This window comes from Parasteatoda tepidariorum, chromosome 11 (genome assembly GCF_982258835.1).
Source record: "Parasteatoda tepidariorum strain Cologne lab strain chromosome 11, Ptep-v5.0, whole genome shotgun sequence".
Classification (NCBI taxonomy): Eukaryota; Metazoa; Arthropoda; class Arachnida; order Araneae; family Theridiidae; genus Parasteatoda; species Parasteatoda tepidariorum.
Genome location: NC_141765.1, coordinates 75,902,031 through 75,929,072, shown reverse-complemented (window position 1 = coordinate 75,929,072; position 27,042 = coordinate 75,902,031). Strand labels below are relative to the sequence as shown.

Below are 27,042 nucleotides of genomic sequence, written 5' to 3'. Positions count from 1 at the left end.
AATTTTGCAACTATTAATAAAATTCATTAACCTAAAAATAATTCTCTGTCAAAAATATTTTTTTTAAAATTATTTATTATTAATAGTCGGAATAATTTTAAATTCAAAAATATACAAATTATTACATAATTTTAAAGAATATTAATTTAAATAGTAAAATACAAAATTTGAACAAAATCTGTCGAAAAGTTCTTGAGAAATTAAATGTTAAATATATAACTTTTTTAAAATTGAAAGATTCAGGTTTATTTGATTGATTTAGTACAGATTAAATTTCGTAATTTGTCATTTAAAATGACATTTGTTAAATTTTCAATTTAAAGTTCTTTCGACTATTCTCTTACTAAATAAAAAAATATTAAATGATTAATACTTCTTACAAATTATTTTTGACAAGGTACTATTTTTAGGTAAATGAATTTTATTATTGTGTGCTAAAAGTTTTTAGTTCGTTTGAAAAATTCTCGAGATATGGTCATTTATTTCGAGAGTCAAGAATTCGAATCAATTGGAAAAAAAAGATATGCTTTTTTTAGAAAAAGTACGTGTCTGTTTTTCTAATTTAAAGTATTTTAAGTCTTAGTAAATAAAAGTTCAAACTTTCGATCATAAGTTATTCAAAGTGTTTGCTTTTTTGCACATACACACAAACATAAGTTATTTTTTTAATATTAATTGAAAAGTTTTCAATTGATTATATTATTTAAAAAAAAATTTTTTTTGATTTAATTTGAATAAAAAAATTTTTTTACAAAAAAAATTTGATTTTATATTTTGAATTAACACGTGACTTAGTACTAGATATATTTTCTATCGTTAGAGGGGGGAGGGCACCAAAATATTTTCAGTGCTTAGGGCCTCAAGAGGTCTTAATCCGGCCCTGAATATATCTCTAAAAAATTAAAACAAATTTTCACTTCAAACTCGTCAGAATAACATATTAACATTAATATCTTATGAAATATGACAGATTTGAGCTCAGAAATTATCTAATTTATTTCTTTTATTGAAAACAAAATTATCTGTTTGAAAACATCGCCTATCAGAATAACATGTAATAAGCAGCAGTAAACTTTTTAACCGGAACAAGAGTAGGTGCCGAGCTCGAGATTGTTATTGTTTACATTTCTATTGAAAACACCAATAACGCTTATATTTTTAATGGAAACATTCGAAGCATTTTAAATGCAAATGGACTTTGCATTTGATAAATAAATTAATCTTGTGGTTTTTGCACACTTTACATCATCTGTTGGTTTTTTTTTTCCGTGCCCATTTATTGTATGTCCGATTCTATCAGTCCGCACTTCTATTATAATAGAACTTCTATTTAATTTTCTTTTACAATTTCAGATATAGCTCTTCATCTTCAGGAAAATCTACTATGAAGAAACAGTGGCGTAGCGAGGTGGGAGCAAGGGGGGGGGCATCATGCCACTGGCGCTACTCACAAAGGGGCGCCAAATGGTCAACAAAATAAAAAAAATTGTTGGATAATTTTTATTTTTATTATGATTTATTTCTGGAAAATATATTTTAAATTTAGTGCCAGTGAAATATAATAAATGTTAATTCGTAAATAAAAAGGAACACTAATCAAACTGTAATAATATATTAATAATAGAAATGACACGTCTTTTCTAATGGCAGGCTGACTCGACCTGTGTCTGTCAGCACTTCCCTATGGCATCTACGCTGTGTGGTTACATATATTATCTCCAAATATTTGCATTGTACAAAGTACAAACATCAGTGTATAAAGTGTTTGCATGTTTGTACAGTGTACAAAGTACAAACAGTCTTTCTTTCAGAACACTATTTATTTTTATTTCTATAAACGCAAGGTAGCTTGCTCTTGTTATTTTAAAACGATAACAATAACACTCTAATATACTTATATGTAGAGTCACGGAAAATAACAACTAAATGATTGTTAAATTTTTTAATATAGATACTTCTCAGCAGACACACAACAAATACAGCGTTTTGCTGTTTCTAGGAAAGGACACAAACGCCGTATTTGTTGTGTGCCTGAGAATTATCTGTTTAAAAAAATAAATGATTCCTTATTTGTTACTCTCCGGATACTTTATTCTGTGACTGTACATATCCGTGACACTTGCGACAGGTTGTGGAATTCCGCTACAAATTAGGTAAATACCAGAAATATTAATGTTTAAGTTATTTTGTGCCTGTATTTTTCAGTTTTGCGTCATTGTCATCGCGCTCTGCTTAGAATAAAAATGAAATGTTATTAAATGTTATAAGTTTAATGTTAGCATAAATTATAGTGTATATTTCACTGTGTTACTACTTTTCAAGTTCAAGACATTCTTGGTTAGTAATAAAACAAATAAGATTACTTACTACATCTACTCGACGATTCTATTATTCAGTGAATAGGGTATGAAAAAATTTCTTAACAGTGTTCAATTAAACAAAGAGCTCTTAATTTTACCGTAAATATGGCTTATTTGGGGGACAACCTAAGACCAGCAACTTTTTTCTACGCTTGTCAAAACTATCACATTAATAAGCATTGGACTTTGACGTCTCTTAAAGCTAATTTTAACAACCTACCTCAGTTTAATTTTAAATTTAACTAAAAAGGATAGTTTATAAACTCTATAGAAAATTAAGATAAAACTACCGAAAATCACTTATGGCTTGGAAAGAAACAGAACGAAGATTAATAAGTAGAACGGGAATTGATGTATCATTAGAAGCGAACATTCAGTCTGAAAAAAAAACGATGGCAAAATACATTGCAAAGAATATTAGCTAGCATTAGGTATTTAATGGATGGTGTTTTCAGTAGAAAAGTAAACAATAACAATCTCGAGCTCGGGACCTACTCTAGTTCCGGTTAAAAAGTTTGCAGCTGCTTACTACATGTTATTCTGATAGGCGATGTTTTCAAACGGATAATTTTGTTTTCAATAAAAGAAATAAATTAGATAATTTCTGAGCTCAAATCTGCTGTATTTCATAAGATATTAATGTTATTATGTAATTCTGGGGAGTTTGGAGTGAAAATTTGTTTTAGTTATTTTGTTATTTATTATTAAAAAAGGTGACAAGGCTGCTAGATTTTGAATAACTCGCTTTTTTGCCAGTCTTGATTTGGCTTCTTTCCATTTGTTTATTACTGTTTGTTCGTGTTGCAAGCTGTGCACCATCTTACGTTAGTGTTAACACTTTTAGTATTGTAAACACAAGTATTGTTAGCTTTGAAAACATAAGTAATAAGTAATCAAATACATTGTTTGCAAGAATCTCAAAACACAATGATGCCAAATGGCTTTAAAATACAACTGAAACAGTAACCCGGAAATTTAGGCAGTCCCGAGCTTGCAGCGTTCCCTAGTGTAGAAAACACCATCCATTATACAAAATCTTCCTCCACGCGGCCATGTTGAAAAACTAGTACTTCAAGATGGTACAAATGTAGGAAACCTTTTATCTTTACTTAGACTTGTAGCTCAGTTTGATCCGCTACTAGCAAATTATCTTAAACATGCCACACAGAAACTCTAAAAACTGTCTCATATTTGTCACCACAGATTCAAAATGAATTCATCCGTCTTCTGACATTACAGTTCGAAATCAACTAATAAAACGATATCAAAAGAAATAAATATTATGGATGTTTGTTTGATTCAATACCTGATATCTCTCATCGAGAACAAATGTCCCAAGTCGTTAGGTATGTAGATGTTGATTTTGTCAATAAAAAAAGTTTCCATCAAAGAATCTTTTTCGGGTTTTATTGAAATACATGCTAAAGATGCAGCCTCGATCGAAAATACAATTTTGGAGAAATTAAATTCCGATGAAATTTCATTAACAAACTGCAGATCACAATGTTACGATAATGCTGCCGTGATGGCAGGTCACACATCTGGCGTTCAACAAAGAATAATGGAAAAAAATCATAAAGGATTATTTCTAAATTGTGATAACTATTCATTGAATTTAGTAGGAGTTACTGCAGCTAAACAAAATTCAATCCATGTGACATGTTTCGGAATAATTGAAAACATATATCTCTTTTCTCACGTTCAACGTTACGATGGGAATTATTAAAAAATGCTTTAACAAAAACTGTCAAACATGAATCTGAAACACGATGGAGAGCCAGAATACAAGCGGTTAACGTTATCATCGATGGGCTAACGATTATAGTAGAACTATTAGGAAAATTAGCAGAGGACACTACCACTACAAGTGACACCAGAAGTGAAGCTACAATTCTGCTGCAAAATATACTAACTTTTAGTTTCATAACTTTAGTTCATTTCTGATATGAAATCTTAAGGAGGAATGATCAGATTACAAGATCCTAGAACGAATTTTAGCGAAGCGTTCCATGATCTTGAATCATTAGCGACTGAACTAGCCGAAATTCGAGACAAGCTCTGTGAAGAGGCAATAGAAAAAGCGAAGTCTCTTTGTAAAAAATTGGATATTGATGCAACAATACGCGTAAGAAGACGCCGCAAAATGCCCGGAGAATTGGCTAGAGATGTCGGTCTTTCCGCAGCAAGTGAAATTTCTCGAGTTATGAAAAGTGTTCTTGATCGTCTCCAACAAGAAATATGTACACGATTTACATGATTAAGTGACCTTAATTTCAAATTTGGATTTCTACTAGATGTTGAAAATTTATTAAACAAGGATAATGTTGATAACGACCGTGAAATTTTTTTTAAAAATTTTGGGTGAATTTTATAATACAGATTTTAATGGAATAGAACTCTTTTTCGAAGTATGTGACTGCAAAATGTTACTCCGCAGTAGAAAAGAAATCGAACTTAAAACTCCATTAGAATCTCTTACTTTTATAATCCCGAATGGATGTTTTTCCAAACCTGAGAGTGGCACTTCAAATACTCCAGACTATCTGAGTATCAATTGCTAGCTTCGAATGGTCATTCAGCAAATTAAAATTAATTTTGACATATCAACGATCAACGATAGGATAAGATCGCCTAAGTGACCTAGCATTTTTAAATGTGGAAAGAGAAAAATTTGAAATGATCAACTTTGATGATATTATTGATAAATTTGCTTCATCAAAAGCGGAAAATTTATACATAGTAATTAGTTTTATTAATGTATTATAATCATATTATTAAATATATGTATCTCCTTAGAGATAATAAATATTTACTTTTTTATTGTTTTAAAACTGCGTGTTTTTAAAATATTTCTTTATAAATATGTAAAATAAAAAGATAAAATGTAAAATAAATAATAGGTTTCTTTTGAACTAATTCTAGATGATCACATTTCAAAATCTAGTCTTGTTTTCTCAACTTTATTTTTTGTCTCAAATTTAATGCCTAGCTTGAGCCTATCACTTTATTTATTTTACTTTATTTATTTATTACTTCGCGAGTATATTTTACTTATAATATTAGATGGTTTACAAATGGGGGGGGGGGGGCGCTAAAAAGGTATTGTGCCCCGGGCGCGGGTTAAGCTCGCTACGTCACTGTGAAGAAATTGATTTCAAAAGAAACTTCTTCTCAGAGCCTATTCAATATTTGAGAAGAACAATTGGATACTGCACACCCACACACTATGATGGACAGCTGGTATTTCTAAGTTTGATCCTTACAGTGAATGATGCAACCAGTGTGGATATTCAGCAAGGACCGCTATAAATCTGCCATAGCGAAAAGTCCTCATGTTACTTTTCCTGCACACATTATTATATTTATTTCATATTCACATATTGCTGAACATTTCATGAAAGCTTTTCATTACTACTTCGAAATATAATTTCAAGTAAATAAAGACTTACAATTGGATGAATAAACTCAAACTGTATCAGATATTTCTAAAGTCATGAAAAAAAAAGTTACTTTATTTTAATAACTATTATTAATACTATAATTGTGTTTAAACAAAAGGTTATCGACGTTAATTTTAAATAATGAAGGTAATGTATTGCATTTAGTACAATTGAAGTTTATTTTATACTGTGTTTTGTTTTTCAATAAAATTATTATGATGTGAAATTGTTTTTATCTTAGATTTTTTTTCTTCATTACTCTAGTGCAGGGGTCGGCAACCTGTTTGTCCTTAAGGGCGCAATACTAAATTTGAAAATCACCGAGGGCGCATATTTTGCAGATAATCATGCACAATCCTAAACTCAGCTGACTACTTGCTGTATATCGCCGTTTGACAAGAGTTAAGTAAATCGCTCTGGCTATTAAACATTTACATTAGTCCAGCGAGGGCGGATTAAAAATCGATCGAGGGCGCCATGGCGCCCGCGGGCGCCGCGTTGCCTACCCCTACTCTAGTGTGTAATTTTTTCTAAGACTTAGTAATAAATGTTCAAAATTTTAATTTGTCAGGTATGATATTCGTATTGATAAAATTTTATAAAATGTAACGTTAACAAATCTTTATAAGTGCTTAAGTTTCATGAAAACGGTTGAATATATTTAAAATTTGGTTATTTTAATCAGTTGGCACGATATCTAAAGCAATTTTCTTTTAACACTGATTTTAAAGTTTATTTCAAAATTGTAAGTATTTTTATTATTTTAGTTTCAGAAATTTTCTCATGATTATTCATTTGAAATGTTAGACAAAAAGTTTGCTTTTTTATTTTTATCATGTTTACAGTAATATAATTGTCAAAATTTCTTTGACTTTAAGCTGATTAACATTTACATTTTAATGAAAATTCCCAATCAATGCAGAAAAGAATAATGCTTAAACTTTCATCTGAAATGTTTGTATATTCTTTGCGAAAACAACATGTTGTGTAATTGCATCATCTTTTTTTTTTTTTAAAAAAAGTCCCATTTAAGACATTTACACATAATTTTATGTTTTGTTTTTACTATGTTATAATGCATAATCCCTTATCATCAAAATACCAAAAATGGAATTGATTGATTTTGAACAAAAGTTTTGTGATAGCAACATTCTCAAAAAGTAATTGATAGTATCAAACTTTTACCATTAGTAGAGGCAACTTATAATAAAAAAGGATGTTATGTTTTTTCGTCTATTCTAGAAATGATTTCTTGTGATTTCGCTAGATAGTATCCGATTTCATTGAACTTGAACATTTAAAGCGTTGAATTTTAAATTTTCCGGTAGAATTTACTATTTTAATTTGAATATTATAGGTAAAATACTTAATTTTTGAAATTATAATATAAAGTGCTTGTGTCACAAGCACTCGTATATTAACTTTTAGAAAAAATGCAAATATATTTTTTAGGTGTATTGTCAAATTCATAGCATTCAATAGATACTAAGAGAATATCATTTGCTTCATTACATATTCTATTAATCTTAATTAGTATTTTAAGAATAGGGTTATTAAATTTGTTTACAAGTTGCTGAAATACCCCTAATCTCATAGAAATTTTTTTTAAAATTGTAAGTGTTTTAAGTTAGCAAATCTGTAAATTTGCTTAATATTTAATATGAGATTTATCTTAGGTCAAAATGGCTGTAATGGCTGTGCATGCATAAAAATCGCAAGAATTTTTAAAAAAATTTCAGTAGCTTTCAAGTACTGATGTTAATCGTGAATTTAAATATGTAAAAAGAAGTCCTTCGAAAAGTGCAATCAAGAATTGTTTACACACTGGATTTGTTTTTATTCGCCTAACATTTACTTTTATTTATTGAAAAATAACTAAGGGAGTTTAGATACCCTATTACTTTCAAAAGTGTAATAAATACAAAATCAATAGTTTTTTAAACTGGTTAGTTTAATTTAGGAAATTACCTTAATAAAACTGCTTTTAAATTTAAAATAATGCATCAATACTTTTTCTACACACGTTTAAAAAAAATTTAAGTATCGCTTGCTAATGATTTTGGTTAACTGGTGTAATATTCTTTAAATATTGAAATAGATATTGAAGTTTTTTAAAAGAACTTCTGTTTTCAATTAAATAAAATTGTTTTAACAACGCTCTACGGACAATATTTCAAATATAAATTAATTAAAGTATCAAGAGTTCTAGGCAGTCATTAGAACTTCATATAAAATACTATAAATTAAAGCTCATTTTCTAATAAATATGATTGAAATTAAATTGGACCTATGTTTCTTTACAATTTTTACCCACATTCAAATTCTGGAACAAATCACTGAGGGTTGAAAACCCATAAATAGCTGTGAAGAAAATAAATTGGTAACCTAGGAATTGCAACATCCATATTCTTTACTATTTTTCATGGTCAATCTTTCATGTCAGAAGTACTGGTGACCTGTATATAGATGGCCTTTTAAAGCTATTTATTCTGCAAATTTTCCAAACAAATTATTTTTTTTCACTCGAACAATGGCATAACTGTTCCTGTCTCGACCCCTCTTTTCATTTTGTTATGAAAGATTCATTTCAGTTTGGCACGTTAAGATATCCTGAATTGTGCATAATGATTTCCTATGGTATGGTAGTTTAGTATGTTATAATGTAATGCCTGACCGAGTTTGAATATTATGCATAAGGCGTAGCGTTTTCAAAAAGTGCTTAAAGGTGCTTATTTTCGTTTTTTAAAATCCCATAATGGTGCTTTTTCCATTGGGTGTTTTTAAAAAGTGCTTATTTTTCCTTTTCCGAAAATAAGTTTGTTTTTCTTTTTGCCCTGTCGAGTTTCGCTGCGTATTATGCAAAAGCGTGGTTTTCACATTGTTCTATTCAACGTTTTCACAATTCATTCAACCATAATCCATTTCGGCGTACCATCGGTCAGTAACGTAGGATATCGCCAATCATGTTGCTTATTTGATGAAATACTTGGGAGTCCGCATGTGCGCCTAATGAACAGGATTCGGTGAGATTCTTGCACTCTCATGTGCAACTCTACTGCATTTTGCAAGATATTCTCAATTTCAGGTTTCATTTTCCACTCTCTGAAATCAAACCGAAAAACTCTTTCAGTCTTTTTATGGTAGCTAATATAATCAAGAAAAGAGTACTTTGCCAGAAACTAGTTATCTTATCATGAACACGTAAAGTCTTTGAAAATTGTTTTGCATTTTGTTCATGTATAGAGTGCTTAAAAACATTTTTTGAGTGATTAAAAAGTACTTTAAAGGTGTTTATATTTTCTTGAGAGATACGGCTACGCACCCTGTTATAGCTTGATATTAAGAAGAGATATGGGACAACACAACCCACACACACACACATATATATGTATAGTTAATAAGCAATACTTTCTTCATTTTAACGCTTTTATTGTATTACACACTTAAAAACCAAACTATGTTACATTGTATGATTATTTCCTTTACTATTGTAGTATAGTATGTTATAATACAATACCTAACTCTTCAGGTAGAGTTTCAATATTGCAGGTTAATACTAAGGAGAGATATGGAACCATATATATGTACAGCTTTTATTGTGATGAGGCCTCCTCATTTTTCGTATTTCCTTTGATTCTTTGCCTCCCAATTTGTTTATAAATATTTCCTTCGGTATGGAAGTAGAGTATGTTATAATATAATGTTTGACAGAGTTTGAAAATTATAGGTAAATATTATTTCACCGCTATTATGTGCACTTAGAAATATATACTTACATATTACTTCACATTGTAGGCACCCTAATTTGCGTATTTTGATTTCCTTTGGTAAGGTAGAAGAGTATGTTATGATATAATACCTGACCGAGCATAAGCACTTAAGTTTCATATTAAGTGAAGATATGGGGCCATATATATGTACAGTATATGAGCAACAATTTCTTCCTTTTAACGCTAGTATAAGCACTTATATATGCCTCCATATTGTGCTACATTGTGACCTCCCTAATTTATCTATAATTATTTTCTTTCGAATGGTAGTTTAGTATAATATAGTAAATATCTGACAAAGTTTAAAAATTATAGGTTAATAATAAGGTCCTTACAAATACAATATATGAGCAGATATTTCTTCATTTTATCGCCATTATACGCACTTAGTGATTTACACACGCCTACATAAATTTTGTGCCACACTGTGGGCCCCCCTTATTCGTTTATAATTACTTCATTTGGTGTGGTAGTATAGCATCTGACCGAATTCGAAAATTATAGGTTAATATTAAAAGGAGATATGGGGCTATATACAGTTTATAAGCAATAATTTCTTTACTTTTAGCGCTTTCATTGTATTATACACTTAAAAAACATACTATGTTACATTGTGGGCCCCCTAAAATAATTTCCTTGGTTGGGCGCTATAGTTTGTTATAATATAATACCTAATAAGGAGAGATATAGAGCCATATAAACATATATATACATTATATAAGCAACAATTTCTAATTTAACGCGAATATACGCACTAGAAATAGATACTTACATATAGTGCCACCATGTGGGCCCCCTACTTTAAGCATAATTATTTCCTTTAGTATAGTATGTTATTATATAATACTTGACCGAGTTTGAATATTATAGGTTAATATTAGTTTTAGGTATGGGGCGTTGCATATGAGCAACAATTTCTTCACTTTAACGCTTTTATTGTATTAAACACTTGGACTGAATATTATAGGATCGCTATAAGGAGACAACCACTGCGTTATACGAATAGATGTTATTTAACGTTTTGATTGAAATGTTTTGTTATAGAAAGAAGTTTGCTGTTAGGAAACTTTATGGGACGCTACATATTTAGTTAGTTCATAATTTATGTACATTAATAATCACTATTTCCTACTTTTAGCTCGCGACAAGAGATTTTTCTAATAATTTGGATATAGAGCACCCTCGTTTACAGTGAAATTGATTTTGTGCTTCAGCTGTGGTGGAGTTGGACAGTATTTTTCGAATTTTTTTTTAAACAAGTAGTTTATTTATTAAATTTATTACATCAAACAACTATATTTTGCCTTAATGTGTTTGAAAATCAACTTGATGAAACTGATTGAATTTTTTTTATTTCTACATCAAGTTAGAAAAGAAATACAAAATGATGAATGTGCTTCTTCATATGGAATCGAAATAGAATGCCATCATCTGAATTTTCTGAAAAGATAAATAGGATAATTAATATTTCACTGTGTTATGTAGCCATTTTAATTTGTCTAAACTCAATTTATTCATGAAAAAAATATATCGATAAACAATATTCATTGAAATTTTGACTTATTTCATAACATGTTTTAAAAATCAATCAACAGTAGCATTGAAAATGTTGATATGCTTTCGTATCTTTTTCGTTTTATATTAGCATTAATAAACTAATAATTTAAGCATAAGAAATGATACTTTAATAGACAAGACGCCTCTTAACTATTTGACTCATGAGCAACATATTGCAAGGAAAGAGCTTCTTTGTATATGTTTGAGAAAAGGTTTATATTCAGTACATTCATTATGGTTCCGTTAATTTAGCTAAGTCACAAAATAAAAATTTTATCTAGTTGTCCATTATCAGAAAAAAATATTACTATAGCAAAACAGTGTGTTATTCATTACTTTTTGCTTAGCCCCTTCTCGATTGGCGGAAATAACGCTTCACACGGTATCCGAGAGTATTCCCTCGAAAGAATATGTATACCTACTAATATGATATACGAGAGTACAGAATTTCATATCATTTATATTGATTTGCCTTATCTTGACCAATGATATTGTTTAAAAAAGTTCTTAGAGATTAACAAGTAGTTTTTAAAACCGGTATTTGTTTAGATTTCAGAATAAGGTACAGTTTAAGAACTCCTCTAGCCATTCGTCTGGACCCAAGGCGGTAACTATGGTAACGAGGATTAATTATTGCAAGTAGGGGTTTTCACTGTTTAGGACAGGTTTTGGCTCTGGTCGGTGAGAGAATGTGAATCGTTTTATTCAGTCAATTGTGTTAACCCTAGAATTAAGAGAAGCTACCCTCCTGAAATGCACTATTCTTGTTTCCATAGCAGCAGACAGCCTCAGACTTTGTGGTTGGAGTAGTTCTTACCGTAGACAAACTAGAAAGGCCCGTTTATAAAATCCAAGTTCTTGGACGAAGATTGACTGAAATTGATGGAAACTTGTTTTACTTGAAGCTTGAATCGTGTAAACAATCATCCAAGTTCTTGGTCCTCGTCCTGGGATGATAGTAGGATTCCCAGGTATCAAAAAGATATGATCTAATATTAGAAAGATGCAATATAATACTGCCGTGCTTGAAAATGCAAGACTCTTGAATCCTATCTTCTAATATTAGAACTAATATTATATAAAATTAAATAGTATTCGATCTAGCATTTGAACTTTCAAAATTATCATCTATTTCATTACTTTTGGTCCAGCTCCACATTTTTGCGAAAGGTTATCCCATATTATTAATAAATAAACATTTATTTATGAAAGAAAACGATAAATTAAATATTACTTAAAATATCATTTTCAGCCAATGCAATTTTATGGCACTCTAATATTAGTGGTAGTTTGCGAACGATTGAACTCGAAAAACTTTTTCAACTGTTGATGACCATCTTGTTTTCGCTCAGCAGCTTTCGTTTCAACTATTTAAGGTATTTATAATTTAGTAGTTTTTCGTAAACTTTATAAATTTCAATGATAGTTACATGATAAAGTAGTATCGTAAAAATTGTTTTTTCCTTGAGTTGAAAATCAGCTTGAAAAGTAATTTAAAGCACGATGTGTTTGAGATTGTAGATGTTGTAGAAACATTCAGTGTACTTAATAAACTTGACCGCTAAATTGAAACATTTAAGAATTAATTTATTGATCATGCATCCAATAAACTAAGTAAATATGTGATCATTATTGTTCACTCGTAGTAGTAGTTAACTTCTTTGTTGAAACGTATTGTCTGTAAACAAATTAGTTGCGTTAAATCAAATTATATATATATATATATATATATATATATATATATATATATATATATATATATATATATATATATATATATATATATATATATATATATATATATATATATATATATATATATATATATATATATATATATATATAATCTGCTACTTTAAGCGCAGATAAAATGATTATATTGTTGAATGTTTAAAGTTTAATACAAACAATATTGATAGCATATTAAAATGTCATGCTTAAAATATTGTACAACAATGAATTAAACATTTTTATTTAAATATAGACTGGTTTTTATTTGAATATAGATTAATCTGTATGTTTTTGATGCATCATTATTTATATTAATTTGTAAATGATTAAAAAATAAACAATAATATGGTCTATTCAAAATCATGATTATGGTGAATGTAGAGCTTTGATTAGATTATATTTTTCAAATAAATTCCCATTATAAATAATCTAATGCTGTAAAAATTTAGTTAAACTTTAAGAAAAAAAATATTTGACAAATGTTGGGTATGCATACTGACTTTTAAAGAATGCTATGTCAAAATATTTGGGGGAAGGGGTGAACTATATTTAATATATATTTACAACTTTGAAATATGTGCATTGTTAGGGAATTTTCCTTCTACATGATATTTTCAACCATGAATTGATGATTTTGAATCCTCATAGCATCTTTTTACATTGATGTTCTTTTACATTAATCGAATTTTAAAATAAGTAATGGAAGAAAATAAGCAATTGTTTATTTAACACTTTTCGCCACTTTTTTATATATAAATAATAAGTAATGTAATTGGTTCAAAATATGCTCGTAAAACAATGTTTGCTAAGCAATTCGACCCTGACAAAGTTTTTCTGCAACAATGAAAAAGATAAAAATAATTGTCTGTAAATAAATTAGCCAAGTTAAAACAATTAGAAAATTAAATTAATGATCTGCTACTTTTAGCTCAGTTTAAACCATTACATTCTAGAATGTTTAACAGTCAATACAAACAATATTATCACCGTATTAAAATTCCATGACTAAAATATTGTTAAAAAAAAGAATTAAACAGTTTTATTTAAATTTCTTGGGGATATTTCAGTATTGTGATCCGTCCCGCCAACTGCATTCGCCAAATAGATTTTAAACTTACAATTTTTTTTTAAAAAATATATATATGTTTGCCTGGGGTTATACCGTTCGAGTTTGTCCTATTCTGTAATGTTTCTTATAGTTTAATAAATATTTATTAAATAATTATTATAATAATAATTAGTCTAATAAATAATTATTGTTTAATAAAGTTTTTAAATAAATTTCTATTCGATATAATCTGAGAGTAAAAATTTAACTAAACAAAAAAAAAATAAAAATATTATGCATACTGACTTTTAAAGAACGTTGTGTAAACATATTTGGGAGGAGGGGCAAAATATAATTAATATATATATTACAACTTTGAAATATGTGAATTGTTAAAGAATTCTCCTACATGGTTTTTTCAACCATAAATGGATGAATTTGAATTCTTATAGTATCTTTTTATATTGATGTACTTATGCGAATTTTAAGATAAGTTTATTTAATATTTTTTGGCACTCTTTTTGTTGATTTGCCACATAGCGAGTAGTTATTTTCTGGTCTAATAAAAGAAAGTGAAATGTTTTGTGATTTGATTTTCTTTTTAAATATATGATAGATTTCTTGGGAGTGATTATGAGCTAAATTCTTTTAGTTGATCTCCTTCCCTCTGTGTTATTTTTTGTGTGACATTGACGAAATTTTTTTGACACTGGTATCGATACTGGAATATACCATTTAATTTTGTTGTAAAGGATATTACAATTTCTAAAAAACATTTTCAAATTAAATAATTAAAGTTTCAAATAAATATTCAATGTTTAATAGTTTTTTTTTTCACTGCAAAATCTAATTTATTTTCTTTTTAAATTTCAGTATAGCTTTTCATCTTCAAGGAAATCTACTATCAAGACACTACAAATGGAAATTGCACACTCTGATGGAGTTTTAAGTTCGATCCTTACTGCGAATGAATTAACAGTGATTATTCAGCAAGGACTACTTTAAATCTGCTGTGGCAGAAAGTCATCATGTTGAAGAAAGATGTTGTCATGTTGAAGTTTGGAGAAAGAGGGAAACTAGTGTGAAGTTCATCCTTGTTTTTTTGTGGTGCATTCAAAAACTGTTGCTGAATTATTCATAAAAGCATTTAACGACCACTTGGAAATATATTTTCAAGTAAATATAGAGTAACAATTGGAACTCAAACTGTATCAACCGCTTAAAGTTACGAAATTTTTATTTTTATTTAATAACAATTAAGTATTTTTAACTTTTGTTTTACCAAAAGGTTGTCGATGTTAATTTTAAACAATGAAGGTAATGTATTGCATTTACAATTGGATGAAATTTATATTACAGTGTGTTTTGTTTTTAAATAAAAGTATTATGCTGTAAAAGTATTATGCTGTTGATATTTTCAAGTAAATATAGAGTAACAATTGGAACTCAAACTATATCAACCGCTTAAAGTTACGAAATTTTTATTTTTATTTAAAAACAATTAAGTATTTGTAACTTTTGTTTTACCAAAGGGTTGTCGATGTTAATTTTAAACAATGAAGGTAATGTATTGCATTTACAATTGGATGAAATTTATATTACAGTGTGTTTTGTTTTTAAATAAAAGTATTATGCTGTAAAATAGTTATATTCATTATGGATTTCTTTTTTCTTAATTACTGTAACAGTTGAATATTTAAATTTTGGTTATTTTTAATCTTTCGGTATGATATCGGAAGCAAATTTTTTTAACGCTGATTTTAAAGTATAACTGAAGCTCTTGAGGATTTTCATGATCAACATTAAGTTTATTATTTTAATTTTGGAAATTTTCACATAATTATTCATTTGAAATCTGAGACAAAAATTTATGCTTTTTTATTTTTTCATGTTTAAAACCATATAATTGTAAAATAATTATAATCGCGAAAAGTTCTTTTGACTGAATAACATTTATATTATGATAAAAATTCTTAAATTTTCATCTTGAAGGTCTTGTATATTCTTTGTGAAAACATGCACAATTGCATCTTTTTCTTTTTTTTCTTTTTAAAAAAAGTCCCATTCAGGACATTTGCCTATAATGTTATGTTTGTTTTCATTATGTTTATGATGCATAAACTCTTATCAGCGAAATACAAACAATGAATTGATTGATTTTAGAGAAAAATTTTGTGATAGCAAGGTTTTTAAAAAGTAACTGATGGTAGTCAAATTTGGATCAATACAAAAGCAACTTATAGTAAATAAGTATGTTATGTTTTTTCGTCTCATTCTTGTATGCAATTAAATGTTCGTGAAAATTTAATTCTGATAAAATACAATATTTACAACCTTTTTTTTTTTTGATTCTGACATTTAAATGTTATCTAAACTTCAAGTAAATAAAAGTACATAGTACCTTTAACTAAATATTGAATCGTTAAAAATTTCGGATGTCCCAATGTAAAATTATTTTTACATTACAAAAAATAATTTCAAATTTTTTTAATTAAAATTCATAAAAGCTTTTTCTGTTTCCCCTCCCTGAAAATATTTCTACAGGTGCCTTTAGGTTTTGTTTCTAGTGTTTTGTAAGTAAAATTTCAGATTCTAAAAGGATAAAGATACGTAAGTATTTCTCTATTTAATTTCGGTGATAGAAGTGAAATAATTTATGCAAATAAGTAATTTGAATATTTTTTAATTTTCTTTATTGTCTCAGTTATTACAAAAAATAACAATTTAAAAATTTGAGATATAATTTTATTTTAATATTTTTTGAAATGAATGACTTAGTTATATCGTAGAAAAAAAAGTTAAGGTAAATTTTCAACTCAATTCAAATTAAATTTAACTTAACAATTATGTAGTGTCGTTTTCTTAATTTACAATTTCAGAATATAAATAATGAATGATAATTGTAAAATTACAAATGGCTTGAATTACACATTTTAAAATATATATATATAGTATATTACAAACTAACAAATTCAGTTGAGATTTTGATAAAATAAGCTCATTTTTTTTAAAATTAAGACTATATTTTAAAATTAAAGACTTGAAAATAATTAATGATATAAAATTTGTTTGAAAATCCACTGTATGAAGAAAAGAAAAAAATATCAATAGAAGTTGTGATATAGTATTATTTCTTAAATAAATTTGAAATATTCAAAAAAATCAGCAGAACATAAGATATGCTTTGGAGTAAGAGGGAGGAAAATGGATGGTAGCAAAGTTCGCTAAAATAATTTTATTTAGCATTTCTGTATTGCTATGTAAATATTGCATGGAATGACATTATAAAACTATTGTTCTATGTTTTACTGCTTCACAGCAATACAGAAAATTAAGTAAAATTATATCGCCGAATTGTTCTACTACCATCCAAATCCTCCTTCTGCTTACTCCAAAAATAAAGAGCAAAGCAAAATAATATCAGAAAATACAAAATCTAATATTACATAGCGTTGAAACTAATGCAAAATAATATGACGACGAATGCTAGATAATATTAGTTTACATAGAATCCAATATTATATAATGCAGAGCAAACAGCGACCTCTTGTATCTTTCTAATATTAGAAGTTATGCAAGATAACGTTAGATTTTACCGATTTTCTGATGTTAGGTGATTCGGTACTATTTGGGATGTTCTACTTTCCACCCAATTTTTTCCTCTTTTAACCAATCATCTTCTAAAGTTTTGTGACGTTAACAAGTAGGCATCAGATTATATTATTTTGTTGTCCGTTTTCATATATTTTAATCCAAATAAATTAATCTGTTAGGGTCTATTTGTGTTATTATGATTTCATTTGAATTTATTTACTAGTTTTAAATATATGTAAGTATGATTTTATAATGTTGAATATGAACAATGCGCATGCGCAGGTTTTTCATCCGACCAATCAGTGACACTCCAACGAATCAACGAATCATCCAATTTTTTGGAGAGAAAAATAGGCCTTAAGGAAACTATTATGTTTTGGATGCATCCTCGGTTGGTACAAAATAAATAGATGTCCATTGACCTCCGCGTGATATAGGGTCTCTAGAGTCAGAAAAGCTCTTTTCAGATAAGATACCGTGGAGTGAGAATTTTGGATCTCGGTCCTAAAAGTAAATGAAATGCTTGTGATTGCTTTCTTCTTTGTTAATTCTTCGATTCACGGAGCTATGCTTTCAAAGGTCAATTTTAACTTTTAATCCAGTTTTTGAAGTAACCTGCATGCCTCGAAGTTGAGTTGGCAAAAATAATATTTTATGCTTTGGAACCATTTTCCAAAAATTCCTCTTATTAGATTTCTCAACGGAGAATAACCAAAATCAATTTTCTGAAGATTCAAAAAGCAAATCATTTCCACCGTGAACAATAAAATATTTAGAGTTCTTAATTTGGATATATTCACCGTATTCACCGTTAACTCTGATCTAACGCGCAACTTCCAGTTCCGAAACCTCCGGTTGGGAAACTTTGACCGAGAGTTCAAAAGCGATTCCACCATTATTTTTTGACCGTCGGTTTCTTAACTGCGGGTTACTTGACTGGCAGTTAAAGGCATTTTCCTATTGGATAATTACTTGCATCCCGGCGGTAGATTTATAGCTGTATTGACAGTGTTTGTTTTCAATTTTCGTTGCTATTTTTTAAAAAAAATTTCAATTAAGAGAAGAAAAAAAAACATATTGCATTGAGTAATTAAATTTAAATCCCTCTTTTACTGGTCAAATGGAAAATACGTTTAGTTTTGTTTTCCTAACTGACTTGTATTGATGAGCAAAAGGATCCGAGCTTTATTATTATGAATTTAGATATTTTATTATTATGGATATCATAAAGCCGCAAGCAACCATAGAAATGTAACTGAAATTAATTAAAAATATTTTTATTTCACACAATTATTTAATACTTTTATTTTATACTATGATCAAGGGGATTATGCTAACATCATTATCATCCTTATTCGCGTTTTAATCTTTCTTTTTCTTCCCCTTCATAACTTTAAAATTTCCGATAACTTAAACCATTGAGAAGAATTTTTAAAATTTTTTTTAAATGAAATTGTATAAAATAAACTTCTTAGTTCAGATAAGTATAAATCAACACATTCATATTATTCAGAAGTTATAAATGACTATTATTGTGCTGCCATCTGCCGATGATAAAAGAGAATCGCCGTCAGTGATATGGTGAATAAGATAACATTTTTTTTAAAGGAAAATGTCATAATCGGAACAAATATTCCAAAACTTCAAAATTTGAAAAAAATCATGCCTATAAAAATTTAATTATTTAGATAATTGTACATGGAAATATATCAGTTGGTATGGTTGTGCCCATACCCAAGTAGCACAGGGATATTGTCTACATCGACACAGCTTTAGTCTACATTGTCAACATTGACCGACATTGGCGAAAATCGACATTGTGTGTACGATATTGTACGACTCCCGTCGATTTCACATTAAAAGTCTGTTAGTAAAACTTTTCATTTTAAACTTTATTGTGTTCTTAAATCAAAATTAATCACTTAAAAGACAAAAAATGACGTCAAATTGTTGTAATTCCAAAAAATAAATTTAAAATATAAATTTAGAGATATCCGAACAACACCCGGACAATATTTGATATCAATATTGTAAACGTGTTTTTGACACGACATCGATCGTTTTTTCTAAATACTGAAATCTACGATATACCACTCAGAACCGTAACCCGTTAAGATGCTGTTTATCATTGTCCGCCACGCTGTTGTTTATCATTGTCTATTTATCTTTTGTCTTCTTATATTTAAATCTAATTTCGTCTCATAAAATTTATATCTTATGCATAATGTAAGTGAATTGAAAGTTGTTTCGATTAAGCGAGCCCGAAAATTCAAACCAGCTGAAGATGAATTAATGCACCTTGTTGAAGTAAACGAATTCTCTGATCTTGGCAGGTATGTGCTGTTTTTAATATATATAATTATATATTGCAAGAATTACATCGATTTCCTCTTTTTACATGTCCAGGCTGCTTAACAATTTAATTATATCACATTATTCAATTCTCATATTTACAAGCAGTGACGTAATTTTATAGTATGTTTGGAGGTGTTAAGCCTTCTGACATGCTTATGTTTATATTTTTTCACATCTGCCAACTTGTACGTTCGATGAAAAATATTTTTTAATGCTTAAACTAATTAAAAATGTAAGAGCTAAGTGAGCTAACAAATAGATCATATTTGCATATTTTTTAATTATTAGTTTGTCATCATTGAAATGTTTTTTTCGAAATTTTAAATTGAAGATTTAGTATGTCTACTAGATTGATTTAATATGTCTACTGAAGATTTAATAAGATCTCTAATGTTGCTGCTAGTAAGAAGTTTTTTTCTCAACCATACAAGTTTGCAGATATATATATATATATATATATATATATATATATATATATATATATATATATATATATATATATATATATATATATATATATATATATATATATATATTTACATGTCAGGGATGAGATTTTTCAGCTTTTTAGCGGATTTCCGCCTTTTTCGCTTTTGTCTCCCGAATTTCAGCCTTTTTATAAAAAATTTCGATTCTCTAAAAGTTTATATGTATATATATTCCCTTTTTCTGAAAACTCAGCCGTTGAAATAAAATAATTCTATCTATTTCCGATTTGATTTTAATATATCGAAAGATATATAGAAAATTCAAACTGCGTTGCTGCCAACCCTTCCGCATACTACTTATTTCAGCTATTAGCTTTTAAGAGCAGAAAATAAGATTTTTCTCATTTTTACCCGTCCCCTAGATAGCTCGTATTTACCTGATTTTTATTCACGCAATTTCAATATCGTTCATTGCAGTTCTTATTTACGAGATTTAAAAATCCAATATCGCGATTTGTATTGAGGCATTTTTAAAATTCTATGTAACGATTCGATTTAAAATCCAAAATCACTATTTGTATTCACGCAATTTTAAAATCCTTTGTCGCAATTCTTGTAAAAGGTAAGTTTTTTTTCGTGAATTAGTTATACTATAAATGCGGCAGTTTTTCTATCTATGATTCTTGCTATATATAGGCATTACAACATCAGCGAAACTGGATGAGAGTATGTTACTGATAGTTTTGCTATAAATCACGTATGATTTACTGGCGTGAAAATTTAGCTTTTTTGCCTTTTGGCCAATCTCATCCCTGATGTGTTTAATTATTATTTAATATTATATTTAATGTATTTAATTAATATATAATGTTTAAATTACAAAAAAAAAAAGAATTGAATCATGAAAGTTTTATATGTCTACATCTTACTTACTGAACCGAATAGCTCATTAATCAAGTAATGCATAATTTTGGAAGGGGTTTTGATATGTATATATATATTTGCCAGAATTATGCCAATTTCCTCTTTTTTTTAGTTCAAGTTTGTTAACTATTAAATTATATCACATTATTCAATTCTGATATTTCCAAAGATCTTGTTTACTTTTATTGGTTCTGTGCACTATGACAATTTGTCTGCTCCTCTCGGACTAAAAAAATGTCTGAAAGACTTGAAATATGACAAACTTGTTCAATTTTTCTCCCATATGCTCATGTCAAAGAATAGGGTATCTCTCCTGATACTATTCTTTGGGTACATACATGTATTTATTAGGGTACATATAGGGTATCTGCACACCTAGAAAGTCATGGATTTCATTATTGAACAAAATTTGTCATGATCTTAACTATTTTTTTTTTAAAAATTGCGGATTTAGGTAACTGAAAAATCTTAATTTTAAAAATGGAATCCCCCCCCCCCCCAATTTTACAGCGTTCTGAATATCTAATTTTGTAACAAAATATCCAATCTCAGTCATATTTTATTAAAATATAAAATGTTTCGATTGTGTTCTTTAAAAAAATGAAGGAAAGAACATTCTTTCTAGAGCGAATAATCTTTTAAACTTCAGTGATTTCAGAATCTTATTAATTTTTTTATTTGTTTAATTTTTTTTAATTTCAGTCAATTTAAAATTCTTATTTAGGCTTTTTATGTTACACTTACTTTTAAGTAGAAAAAAAGCAGCTTTAAATAACTATATAAAAGTTATTTGCTTTTGTATTTTTTTCCCAGCTATTTAAATGCTTCAACTCTTTCTTTACTCAATTTATTAAGTTTAATATCAATAAAGGAGAAGATTCAGAGCCCCGTGACAGAAAAGCAGAGACACAGCAGCATTTTCGCTGAACGTTACAAAGATCTTGCAGAAAGATTTTTCATTTGAAAAGTAACAAAAAATTACCTTTATTTATTTTTTTAACAGAAATTTGCGAGCTATATTTGAATCATACATTTAAATAATAACTTTTTGACGTACTCAATATACGCCGATAGTGGCGTAAATTGATGTATTTTTTCTGTTGTGATGCGAAATCAACATCAGTTATTGATGTTGATTTTCACTTGGATTTTAAATATAAACAACCTGAAAAATTCAAATCTTGTATTTGGGTATTTACTTCTTAAGTCAATAATTCTGTCGAATTTTATCAGTTATTGATATTTATTTCTCCATAGTTTTTAAATCTGATATTTTTTATACTTTATTTTTATACAACAGCCTAATCAAGAAACGAAACACTCATTTGAGGTAACCGATTCGTGTGAATTTGTCGTAAATCTTTTTTTTTTTCTCGCCAAGTACTACTGCGGATTTAATGATTTGCAATTTTTTTTATTGTGATGATTAGTTACAAAAGGCGAAGGAAATAATTTCTGTGTCCCCCCGCCTCCCAACAAAATGCAAAAATGTAATGTTATTATAAAAATTACACGTTCAATTTAAAAAAAGTTATACATAGTTTTTTTTTTTTTTGTAAACACAGCGCTTTTATTATTTTAAATTAGTAACATACGTGTTTATTATTATGAAAAGTATCTTACAGAAAGATATTAGTGCTAGAGAGTTTTGTTGCAGGTAGCTCGAAAAAATTCTGCCTCAAGGATTCAGAGTATAACAGCTTTGGTTATACCTATCATTTCAAGTAATGTTATTATAATGCTTTTTTAAATTTATTGTTGTGTTGTGTTTAATTGATGATGAAATATGAGATACATTTTGTAATGGTTATTTAAACATTTCATGCATATATATATATATATATATTCAGATATGTTATTTTGAAACCATCTGTAAAGGCTATCTTATGCTCTTTTACTTCACCATCTTGGAACTGGCGATGACGTATTGTAAATTAGAATAAAAACGAAACAGTGTTTTGAAAGCCTCTCAGCGGTTACGAACGCCATCTTAGGTAATTTTATACACATAGAATTTTAAAGTTTGTAATAAGACTTTACTTTTTCATGAGTCATTATCTTGCACTAAAATGGATCAGTTATTCCTTAAATTAATTACCCTGGTCCTTCCTGTTTTATTTTGCTTAGTTTGTATTCTAAACTCTAATACTTTCACAGTATTTTATGTTTCAAAGTTCAACAGTTAGCCACTCTAAAAGTTTTGTAATGTTTTTCTCGGTGTTTTTTCTCAACTACTAGCTATCAGGGTCTGTTGATTTAAATCAACCTGATTTAAATCATGATAAGCTGTAAAATAAAAAGCTGTAAAATTAAAGCTGTAAAATAAAATAAAGTATTATAAAAATAGATTACTAACTATTTTGAACTAATTTAAATTGCAAACAAAATAAAATAATGATCACTATGCACTTGAAGAATGTCACAAAAACATACATACACTACTAGTCAGAAAGAAAAAATTACAAAAAATTTTCCTTATAATGTATTTTTAAATTTTGTAATTCTTTTGGCTAAAACAAAATGATCACCTCCTGTGATGCGTTGATGGTTATGACTCAAAAGTTTTTAAATCACTTGACAGATAATTTTTTAAAACTGATTTTAATTAATTTAAAAAATCAGAATGTTGTGAATGTTTTTTAATCTCAGAATATTTAGATTAATATTTTTTTAAACTCCAAAAGAGTATTATTTATCAAAGAATTTAGATAGTGTTGATACAATTGAATATAATTTAAAGGTTTTCAATGTTTTTCCCAAATACAGCAAAATCATTTCCCAATTGTCACTTTCATGCAAATGATGCATTAATCATTTAATGATATTTTTTTAATAGTTATGACTTGAACTCACCGATTTTAATGAAATAAAATTTAGGTAATATTACTAGTTTAGACTTCGTTTGTAGTTGTTTAACGTAGTTTTAAAAACATAATAATTTTTTTGGTTGCATTTTTTTTAAATAGTGCAATAGTTTTTATAAGCATCTTTTTGTGCAAAAAATGTTTAAGTATAGCATTAATTTATTTTTCTTTCATAGTGTAGCTGTAAACTAAGTAGTAACTTAAGTAGTTTTGAATTCTAAATTTATTTTCGGCTTTGTTAGAAACATAAACTCATAGTAAGAATTTGATAGGTTATTCTAATAATTATTGCAATAAATTTTACGTATATATTATATTATCAATATTCAGTTATTGCAATAAATTTTATTTTAGACAGTAACTTTTTTTAAGCAAATTATTTTTTTAATTATTAAGTTTTAAATGTAGCCTCTGAGTTGAACATGCCTTGAAATATTTTATTAGATTATCAGCTCTCATAAAAACTTTACAACTGACCTGGAGAAAATTAAATGCAACGAAAAGTAATCGAAAAATATGATTAGTTTTAATTTAGCCAGTTTTTGATAGGACTTCCGTCACAGCAGAAGTGAGTGTTTGCAGTCGATTTGGCTGGCTACGTAATCTGCTCTCTAATTTGACCCAAAGGTGTTCTTTGGGCTCTGAAAAGGCAGTTTTTGAACACCCATTTCGTCGTCTGTGCAAGTCTCGATGTGTAAATGCTGGACGAGGCCTGCCATTACAGTGTCCACATACATCTCAGAGTTCCCACCACTGGAACTAACGGGCCACCACGAGAAACACACCACCAGGTGTACGGATAGTAAATCCCTAGAAGCCCTCATTGAACCAATATTAACGGCTCAATAAGGGTTCAAAGGGCCGTTATTTTCCGACAAGGTATTTTAGAGCCACTTTTTAACCAATATTGACCCTACATAGACTTTTCGGATTCACCCGATATTTTACATTAATTATTCAACCAATATAGTTTATATATTGGTTGAATTATGAATATTGGCTGTATATAGCCTATCTACACTATCTGACACCCGGTTGCTATGGTAGTGGAACTCTGAGCTGTCCATTCACACAGACTTCCCTCGATTCCATAGAACACGTTTCGGACTATTTAGAGTGCTGCTATCACGATTTAGAATGCTATCACTTCAGCTGTGATGAAAGTCCTATCAAAAACTGATATTCAGGCAGTCATCGAAACAAAAGGGGGACCAATATTATATTATCATGTGCCTCTCAGAACAGTCCATACCACTGGGTGTACGGATACATATGACATTATTAGGATATAAGAAGATACTTACGATTAACTGGATCGTCAGGCTCCTTCTACATCTAAAATATGACAAAGAATGTTTTATATTAGTAATTTAAAATGCATGAAATATAAAAGGAATTAAAAATTACTTCAGTTTTTTACAATAAAACTAAGTAAATAAAACTACATGCATATTAACAACGTATCCACTGTTTACATTTAAAGTTGTACAGCACTATTGACCGAATACAGTATAAGCTTGCATTATTATTTTTCATGTTCTTTTCTATGTCACAACGACCACAAAAGTTGCTCAAAGAGTTTATATTCATTAAATGCATGCACTTAATATTTGTTTTTTTCTAAATTTTTTGTTGTGTAAACCATCTGAATTTCTAAGCAATAGTCAATTGAATATAATATCTTCGATGTTAAACAACCAGTGTAAAATTAACATCAAATCTCGTATATAATTTAATGTTAAATCTAAACACCCAAACTGGAAAAAATCAACCGCATTTCGCATAACACATGAAATATTTTCAAAATGTTTTTGCACTTAGGATGTTTTCTATTTGTTGGGGTGAGTTTCTGTTGTTTTTCATATGAAGGTATTGCGGCGGCACAGCCAAATGGTGGTGCTGTCGTTAGTGAATGTCGCTGTGGATGTGCCGTACTCTACCATTTTGATGTTTATTACTAATTATTATGTAACCTTCTTTAAATATTAAATTAAACTTAAATATTATGGCTAGCTGGTGATTTTGCATTATTTTATTTAAAAACCCATTTTCTTCTTTTTGGGCACGATGTACCCCACGTGCCTCAGTATTTTATTTACGTCGTACTAGGGGCTATTGGCGAAGATCTGGGAAACTTCCCTAGGATGATCCGAAGACATTTTGATCCTGTGTAGAGGGGATCCGCTTTGGTAGTTCGAGGACCCGAAGTCGAGCACTTTACGGTTGAACAGTTAAACGAGGACCGGTTCCTACACAGGCTGATCAAAGTATTCATCCACCCACTTACTGACCTCGGCCAGTGATGCTTGAATACTGGGAACCATGTCTTCTCGATCATTCCACTGCGGGACTGTTTGTCATATGTACTATACATCTCCAGAAACAATTTTTTTTTTATTTGTGTAATAAGGCAATCTCTCTTACCGTGTTAAATAAGTTTATAATTATTATCCGCTTCTGTTCTGTTAAGCCTAGTTCGAGTTTGTCTTAATATTTGTGTTCGATTTACAATTTTAATTTAAGAATTAGTGAATCCTAAATTAATGATTCTTATTTTACAATGTTTCGACTGATTCTTTTCTTTTTGTAATTATAAATTTTAGACAATGGTGGCAGCTGCATTACACCCTACTGATTCTTAGTGTCTCGCTACATCAAGAACTATCCATTGTTCCTGTCGAACACCATTTTTGATGTTAAGATAAATTAAAATTTTTTAAATGGCAGAACTGGTTTCCTTCAAAATTTGTAAGCTCTGGGAAGTCCCTAAAAATAAACTTTCGCATTTAAACCCTAAAAATCCCATCTCTGTGAGCAATAATTCCTCAAACAAAATAAATCGATGAATGCCTGTTAATAACTTAAATAAAAATGAATATTTTTTTACAGAAGTATAGCAATTTCGTATTACCTTGACAGTTGCAAAAAAATCTTAATGTATTAAAAATTGGAGGAAAATTTTCCATAAAAA

At 28.6% G+C, this 27,042-nt stretch overlaps 1 long non-coding RNA gene across 1 annotated transcript in view; it reads right to left on the bottom strand.

The window, feature by feature from the left end:
* Window positions 1-10,903: 10,903 nt before the first annotated feature.
* LOC107452157 (uncharacterized) overlaps window positions 10,904-27,042 on the bottom strand; it is a 28,376-nt gene continuing 12,237 nt past the window's right edge. The window contains exons 2-3 of the long non-coding RNA XR_001585165.5: window positions 25,376-25,406; window positions 10,904-11,010 (exon numbers count right to left, since the gene is read on the bottom strand). This is a non-coding gene — a long non-coding RNA (uncharacterized LOC107452157). The remainder of the gene's footprint in view (window positions 11,011-25,375; window positions 25,407-27,042) is intronic.